The following is an 8280-nucleotide window of genomic DNA, read 5'->3' on the forward strand; positions in this document are numbered from 1 at the left end:
AGCTGCCAAGATGACACCATCTCTACGCTCCGGGAAGAATACATTGGAGGGAACCGGACAAGAAGAGTCACAAGCCGCTGGCAGTACCCCGCACCCCGCCGGTCCCTCTACAATTACGCAGCCCGCTAATGCGGCCGCCGCGGTGAGGGCCGCCCAGCCACAAGCCGCTGGAATGGCGATATCGGACCATTCTCCGGTACAGATACCCATCCATGACTCATCATCAGACAGCGAGGCGTCAAATGCAGATTCATTCAAACAACTGCAGCGAGAATTGAGAGCAGAAAGGCGACGAAATCGGAAATTACAGGAGGCCCTCATCGCTTCAATAGCGGCTCCTACGAAAAAACAAGCGCCTTTAGTGGAACCTGACACACATACAGAGCAGGCAACCACACATCAACAAGGTGCCATGCAGGGCGCCTTACAAGGCTCCATGCAAGGTGCCGCACAACAAAACAGCGCAGAGTACCGGTCTTCAGCATCCAACACCACGATGCGAGGCCAAACAACCCCTCTGCAGCCTGCTATCATCAACACGGAGTATCCGGCCGCAATATCCGGACAACAGCCGACACAAACTACAGCTCAAGGGGCCTCACAAATCCCCGCAGCATCCTACAATCCGGAATATCAGCCGGGCTCACCACATACGCAGTTCGGCCAGACACCGCCTGCAAACAACACATACGCGACATTCCCGGGCCATCCCACGCAGGATGACACGGCGCGACAAACCCAAGACTGGGTCAATAATAGAACGGAACAAACGGCGCCAGCAAATCCGTTCCAACAGTTTGCGGCCTTTATGACGGAGGCTTTCCGCGCCTCGCAAAATGGCGGTACTCCGCGGCAGCAGCCCGAAGAAGAAAACCGCATGGCGTCCCTTATCGCACGCCAATCAAGCGCTAAGGACCTCCCACCATACTACGGAGACGCCGTAGAGTGGCCAGCATGGCGCGCTCAATTTTATCAATCAACGTCTACATGTGGGATGACGCAATCAGAAAACCTCATGCGCCTTCAGAGAGCATTGAAAGGCAAGGCTCGTGAAGCAGTAAGTCCACTCCTATTGGACCCCACGCAAGTACCGGAAATAATGGACGTGTTAGAACATCGGTTCGGTGGTGCTCACACTATTGCATCACTGATGTTTGAAAAAATAAAAAAGTTACCGCGGCTGCCCGAAGATGCATCAAACGACGCACTTATTGAGTTTTCGGGTACAGTTCAAAATGTGGTGGCCTCACTCGGCAGTCTGAAGTGTGATTATTTATCTAACCCCGCGCTACTTAGTGAAATTGCATCGAAAATGCCTCTTGTGCTCAGAGTGGCGTGGTTGGATAAAATAGCCGATCAAGTGATAAGTGCGACAATTCAACAATTAGCCGCATTTCTAAAGCGGCTCACAAACGCAATCCCGCGTTCGGGCTTAGTTGACAATGCTCGGGCTCCAATGCGACCGCGACGGGAACAAGTATATGCGCAAAATTCTCAAACCGATACGGAGAGCGAAAAGTGTGCACAGTGTTTCAATTCGCACAAAATTCACGAGTGCCCCGTGTTTTTGGGGAAAAATGTCCCCGGACGATGGGAAATAGTAAAAAATTCCCGACTTTGTCATAAATGTCTAGACGCAAGACACCATACGAGAGCGTGCAAATATCGTGTGTGGTGTGGAGTGGGTTCTTGTCGGCTTCCTCATCATAAACTACTGCACGACCCGTCGCGTGTGAAATCATCTGCCGGTACCTCGCGCGATAGTGAAAACCAGACTGTAACCAGTACCACGTCGTATGGACATGAATCAGTGCTGTTGAAAGTGATACCGGTAACCATATGTGGCCCAAACGGGCAAGTGTCAATTTATGCCCTACTAGATGAGGGGTCAACTGTGACCCTTCTAGACAATGAAACAGCGGACAAAGTGGGAGCAACCGGGCCGACCCGCGGGCTCCGTATTCACGGGGCAAGTGGTATGTGTTCGTCGGATAGTACATCCCGGCGAGTTAAACTATCAGTGCGCGGAGACGGTGACGAATATGTTATTACGGCGAATACAGTGCGAAACCTGGACCTACCTCAACAAAACATAGCCGGTCGGTGCCAAGTGAAACCAAAAATATTATTGGGACAGGACAACGTGCATCTTATCGTGTCAAGAGAGGTGCGCGAAGACACAGAGAAAAGAATGCTGTCCCGTACTGCACTCGGTTGGATCGCGCATGGAGGCGTTCATCCCGTAGAAAATATAACGCTGAGCATTATCGGCGAAGCCGAGAGTGGAGATCAACAGCTCTCAGAGCTAATAAAACAAAACTTTGCGATCGATTCACTTGGAGTGACGTCAGCGACACGCGTAAATGCGACCATTCAGCGAGCAGAGGCTCTTATGGAAAACACCACTCGGCCATATGACACCGACCGGTGGGAAACGGGCCTACTGTGGAAAGAAGACAATACGCGCCTACCTGACAACAAACAGTGCGCGCTAAAACGATTATACGCATTAAAGAGAAAGCTAGCGAAAAATAATAAATTGGAAGCAGCATATAAAATGAAAATTAATTCTCTGATCGAACGTGGATACGCGCGCAAATTAAATATTCAGGAGGCGGCCATTCCAAGCCCTCGAAAATGGTACCTACCGCATTTCGCGGTAGTTAATCCCAATAAACCGGGAAAGCTAAGAGTGGTTTTCGACGCAGCAAGCCGCTGTCGAGGTGTATCATTAAATGATCAGCTATTAACAGGGCCCGATCTGCTCTCCTCGCTATTGGGTAACATTTTGCGCTTCCGCGAAGGAAAAATCGCGCTCGCGGCAGATATTGCAGAAATGTTCTTACTAATAAAAATAAAAAGTGAGGACCAACCATCTCAACTATTTATCTGGAGAGCAACGCCAAATGAAGAGCCGAGCACTTACATGCTCACCGCAATGATGTTTGGGGCAACTTGTTCCCCAAGCAGCGCGCAATTCGTGCGAAACAAGGTAGCTGAGCAACACAAAGTGCAATATACCGCCGCGGCAAAAGCCATACAGGAAAAAAAAAAATATATGGATGATTATCTCGACGCCGTGGACACGCGTCGAGAGAAACGGTACGGGACATTATTCACCTGCCTGTCACCCAGAGCTGTATATCTCGAGCTAGCGGCCTCACTAAGTGTCGATTCAGCTATAATGGCAATGCAGCGAATGTCAGCTAGACGAGGCCAGCCCGAATGTATATACTCCGATAATGGGACTAATTTCCATGGCGCTGACAAAGAAATTCGAGACGCGCTGGAATCAATCAGTCGAGACCCCAGAGTACAAAACTACATTGCAACACAAAAAACATCGTGGAAATTTATCCCCCCCCTGTCTCCCCACATGGGGGGAGCTTGGGAGCGCCTCGTGCGCTCTATAAAGAGAGCCCTCAAGTCAACTATGAAAGAGCGCTCACCGAAAGAAGAAACTCTCCTCACGGCCCTGGCAGAAGCAGAGTACATAGTGAACAATCGCCCGCTGACTCATGTCTCTGTCGACCCGAGAGATGAGGAGCCGCTAACCCCTAACCATTTTTTGCTGGGATCAGCAGGAAAGCGGCCACACCTGTCACTGTATGCGGCAAAAGAAGAAGAGGTCTGCCTAAGAAAACAATGGCGAATCAGCCAGCAATTAGCAGATATGTTTTGGCGGCGATGGATGAAGGAATACTTGCCCACTATAGCCGCACGTCAAAAATGGCACCAGCCAGGTACCCCTATCAAAACGGGTGATCTTGTGCTAATCGTGGATCCCGCTTTGCCCCGCAATAGTTGGCCCCGCGGGCGAATCATTGAAACAATGCCCGCCGCTGATGGGCATGTAAGGACCGTTCGGGTCCAAACCAACACCGGAGTGTACGTGCGCCCAGCGGTCAAAATTGCCGTACTCATGACGACACCAAACACGGGCCCTAAATCACAAGAGGCCCCCCCACGCCGCCAAAAAGGAACCGGCCGAATGGATCGCCGCCGGACAAAAGCATCCCGTCACGTTCGAATTTGCTAGGCGCAGCCGATACTGCACCGGGGGGAGGATGTATCGAACGCATTACGCAATGCTACCCAAAGGCCGCAAAGCAGATGTCTGACCATGTGAGGATAAGAAAGCTGTATTTACCCGGCCGGCGAGTACTGAGCACAACGCGCGCCAGGACACAGTATTTACGTAGTATCCCCTCCCCGGCTCGAGAGCACTGGGCACATCGCAAGCCATGGACCCAGTATTTACGTAGCATCCCCTCTCCTTTTCCCAGGCGAAGCTAGGCCAAACAGTGAGCGGCAACGGTCAGCCAATCAGCGTAAAGCCACGATAAACCTAGAAATATTTCTCTTTTCATATATAATTGCGCAAATTAATGTTAGATTTGCGTGAGTCTCGCCGCAACAATGCTAAATAAAAATATACAGGTTGAAAGGCTGGACTCACGTCTATGTTGTAAAGTAATATTGAAATATGTAAACATTAATATTAAGTAGTTATAAGGATTTCCTCACACCAATATCGGTCTGAGGACCCACTGATTCATATTGTACAATTTATTATAAAAACATTAAAAATGCTAGGGAAAAACAGTTTTCATGAGATGAAGCGGCGTAAAGAGTACTATTGAATAAACAATTTTAATATTGACTATTAAAGTCATATGAAAACACACGAAGCTGCACAAAAATGCACCTAGTTTACGCGGGGCATTTTAGACGCGCGCACACCGATGTGTGCACGCCCCCGCTAGTCCTATATATACTGCGCGTAAAGCGATCTCAAGTCTCTCTCTTCCGACATCTACTCTCGACCGCTTCACTCTGGACTGCTTCTCCCGCTGGAACAACTACAACCGCCTTTGACTTCTGACCTCTCGCTTCCTTGGACTACCTACTGCTCTCTCCTTGGATACACGACATCACAGCAACCGGAAAAGGCCCTGAACATAAAGCAGCTCACCGACTAGAAGATTCAGCACCCCCTTATTTACAGTCAATGTAAAGGACTTGCGTCTGATACATGATGTAAACAAAGTTATTTATTTGAAATTAATAAAATACTTCGTTTTTACCTCTTTTATTGTTTATAAATACCAACATGTTTCATAAGCAACGCTCACTTCTTCAGGTTTTTAATTATACTAATTATAAATAATAGACATAGACAATGGTGTCAATATGTATCAAGCGTTGCTCATGAAACATGTTGGTATTTATAAACAATAAAAGTGCTAAAAACGAAGTATTTTATTAATTTCAATTAAAATGGTGCCATAAAATAAGTTTGCTGTGTTCGAAGAAAAAAATTGTTTATGTTTTGATAAAATAAATAATGCCATCACAAAGTGATAAGCTTCCAGAAGAAATCTTCTTATTAAACGCTGGTAATGGTCAAGTAATTTTGCGTATTGTTAGCTGCATATTTAAATATTTGCGCCAGTCATTTGGTTCGTTTTTATACCGCCAGAGGGGCAGAGTGGTCGAATTTTACCTGCAGACCCCCTATTCGAGATTAACCCGAAACATACGATTTGAATTCGACTAATCAATAACTCTCCGGGAAAAGAAGTTTTAAAGTATTCGTTTTAAAATATAACCCAAATCTTTTGTGTGAATTCCTAATCAGTGACATAACTGAAGCGGAGGAGCCAAGTGACTGTCAATAAGACAAAGGATTGCATCCTATCAATAAGATAAGATAAATTTATTTTTGTTTATGGTTCAAAAAATTTTGTTCATGTTTACAAGCTATGATTTAGGTCTGGGACAGGGGTGCGCAACCATTTTACCACGAGACGTAAGGGGTGCGACGGAGCCTCATTGCAAAGTACTTTGTTTGTAACGAGTAATGCAGCAATTGTCACATCAGAGCATTACTCGTATTTATTTATAAAAGATTGCATCCTGATGAAGAACCCATTGGTTTTAAAACGTATTGATATATTATATCATCGAAAAAGTGGTTAAAATCATTGACGTCTCTTTTAATTAATCTTTAAGTGTTTTGTTATTGTCACAAAGTCCTTAGTTTCTTTTGACATGCAAATCGGCCGATGATAATTCCTCTTTTTTGAAGTGAAACTTCTTTAGGCGCGTAATAGATTTTCGGGGACGGAGTAAAACCGAGTCAGGATCGACACGAAAATGCGGGTACCCCCACCACCGCTCACCGTTCACTGTCCCTCTCTCACCATATGCGCTTGTTGAGGTGGGGGAGCCGCTCACGAACGTTCTCTCTCTTCTCTTCTTTCCTCTCTCTCAGACACCAGCGAACTGCGCCACGCCAAGCATCAGCTGCTTGGTTAGTATACTGCGTCGTGAGTGTAATACGAGTGAAATACGTAATTGATTGTGGTTCATACGGTTAATTTGAAAATAGAGAGAGAGGAATAAATTAAATTTGAAAATAGAGAGAGAGGAATACTAGAAGTTTCACTTCTGTCTTGCGTAGGCTTGACACACCCACTTTTTTTGTCTTTTTGATCTCTTTTTTACTGGATATTACCTTAATTTAAAATTGACAAGGTTGAATTGACCTCACTGTGAATTGGCCTGGATCATTGACCTGGAAAAAATTCACCATTTATTTTATATATTGCTCTACATGCCCAAAACATCTGAGCGTCCCTTTCTTAATTTTAATCTTTACACTTATACGCCTCAGGGATCTTAGTTTTACAGTATTCGTTCTACTTTACTCTTTCTTCTGCCAGTTCCGTGCCTCACTGAAATATATCAATGTAGGAACCAGCTCTCCATTGTGGACTGCTATATTCGCTTCTTTGGACAGTTTTTGCTAGAGCCAACGGCGTTCAGTCCTCCACTAACGGAGTTACCTGCATTTACCCTTCTTTCAATATTTCTATCAACCTTCCCATATATATTGTAATTGTACTCTCCGAAATTTTATTTCCTACAAATATAAAATTTAGGGACTACAAATCTTTCAATCAATTAATATAAACACATTGAGTTGCTGTTAGTGAATATTAAAAAAAAAAATGTTTTCCACAAAACAAAAAAAAATGCTTTGAATTATCATCCCTCCGTCTCTCCCTGTTTCTCAATGCCATTTTATCCAACACACACTTTTCCGTCGTAAAAAAGCAATTGTCTGTCGAATCAAGAGCTACCTGCACCTTTTATACAGCCTTACGAGAATATCGAGCCTTCCATTTCCTTAGGTGAGCTACCCAATATCCCTTGGCAACGTGGCTATTTGACGTGTTACGGATTTCTCCCTCAAGCCTCGAGAGAAAATGAATTTTTCAATAAAAAAATGTGGTTACCGGGAGATTTTGCTTTCATAGCAATGAGCGAAAGAGAACACATTTTTTATTTATTATTTTTAATAATAAACTAACAGATAATGTTTTTAAGCTTATTAAAAAGTATTATTTTTAAGCAATAATTATTAGCCTAAAACACCAGGATATTGATTTTTTGAAGAAAATTTCTTCTGAAAGCTTATCATATTGTGATGGCATTATTTATTTTATAAACAGAAATAACTTTGTTTACATCACTTTACAACAACCTCTACATGTTTCATGAACGAAGTTGACCTCATCATGAGTAAGTATACACTAAAGTAAAAAAATAAATATAGATTACGATTAGAAATTACAAAATGTGTTAATATAAAAGCAGATTTAATTAACAGCACAAAAAAATTATAAATCGTCTTTTAAATTTTTTCCCACTTATCTGGGCCTTCCGGGCTAATGATATTGTAATTCTTAATTTTGATAAACTCCGACCACTTTCACCCCTCCCCCCTCCCACTACTTCTTCTTTCCAATTGTAATCTATATTTAATTTTTGACTTCAGTGTATACTTACTTTTGATGAGGTGAACTTCGTTCATGAAACACGTAGAGGTTGTATATAATAAAGTGATGTAAACAAAGTTATTTGTGTTTAAAATACCTATATAAATTTAAAAAATATCATTTCCCCTCAGCGGCGTGTATTTTTTGTCGGAAGATTTTTCAATTTATGTATTTTTTTTTAGGCTACTGAGTATTATTGCTTAAAAATAAAAAGTTTTATTTATTTATTTGTAAACATTCTAACCTGCTAAACTACAGGGTTTTCCAATAAGAGGTGTTATTTAGTTTTTTAGTTAGTTAGATATTTAATCGTAAAAGATCAATGGTTTCGTTGCTTTTGTGTCATCTAGCACCGTCTTGTTGAAAGTAAACGTTGTCTAGATCAATACCATTCAATTTCGGCCATAAAAAAATCAATAATCATCTCTCGATA

The sequence above is a fragment of the Hesperophylax consimilis genome, chromosome 22 (assembly GCF_061612785.1).
Source record: "Hesperophylax consimilis isolate HC1 chromosome 22, BYU_Hcon_1.0, whole genome shotgun sequence".
NCBI classification, from domain to species: Eukaryota; Metazoa; Arthropoda; class Insecta; order Trichoptera; family Limnephilidae; genus Hesperophylax; species Hesperophylax consimilis.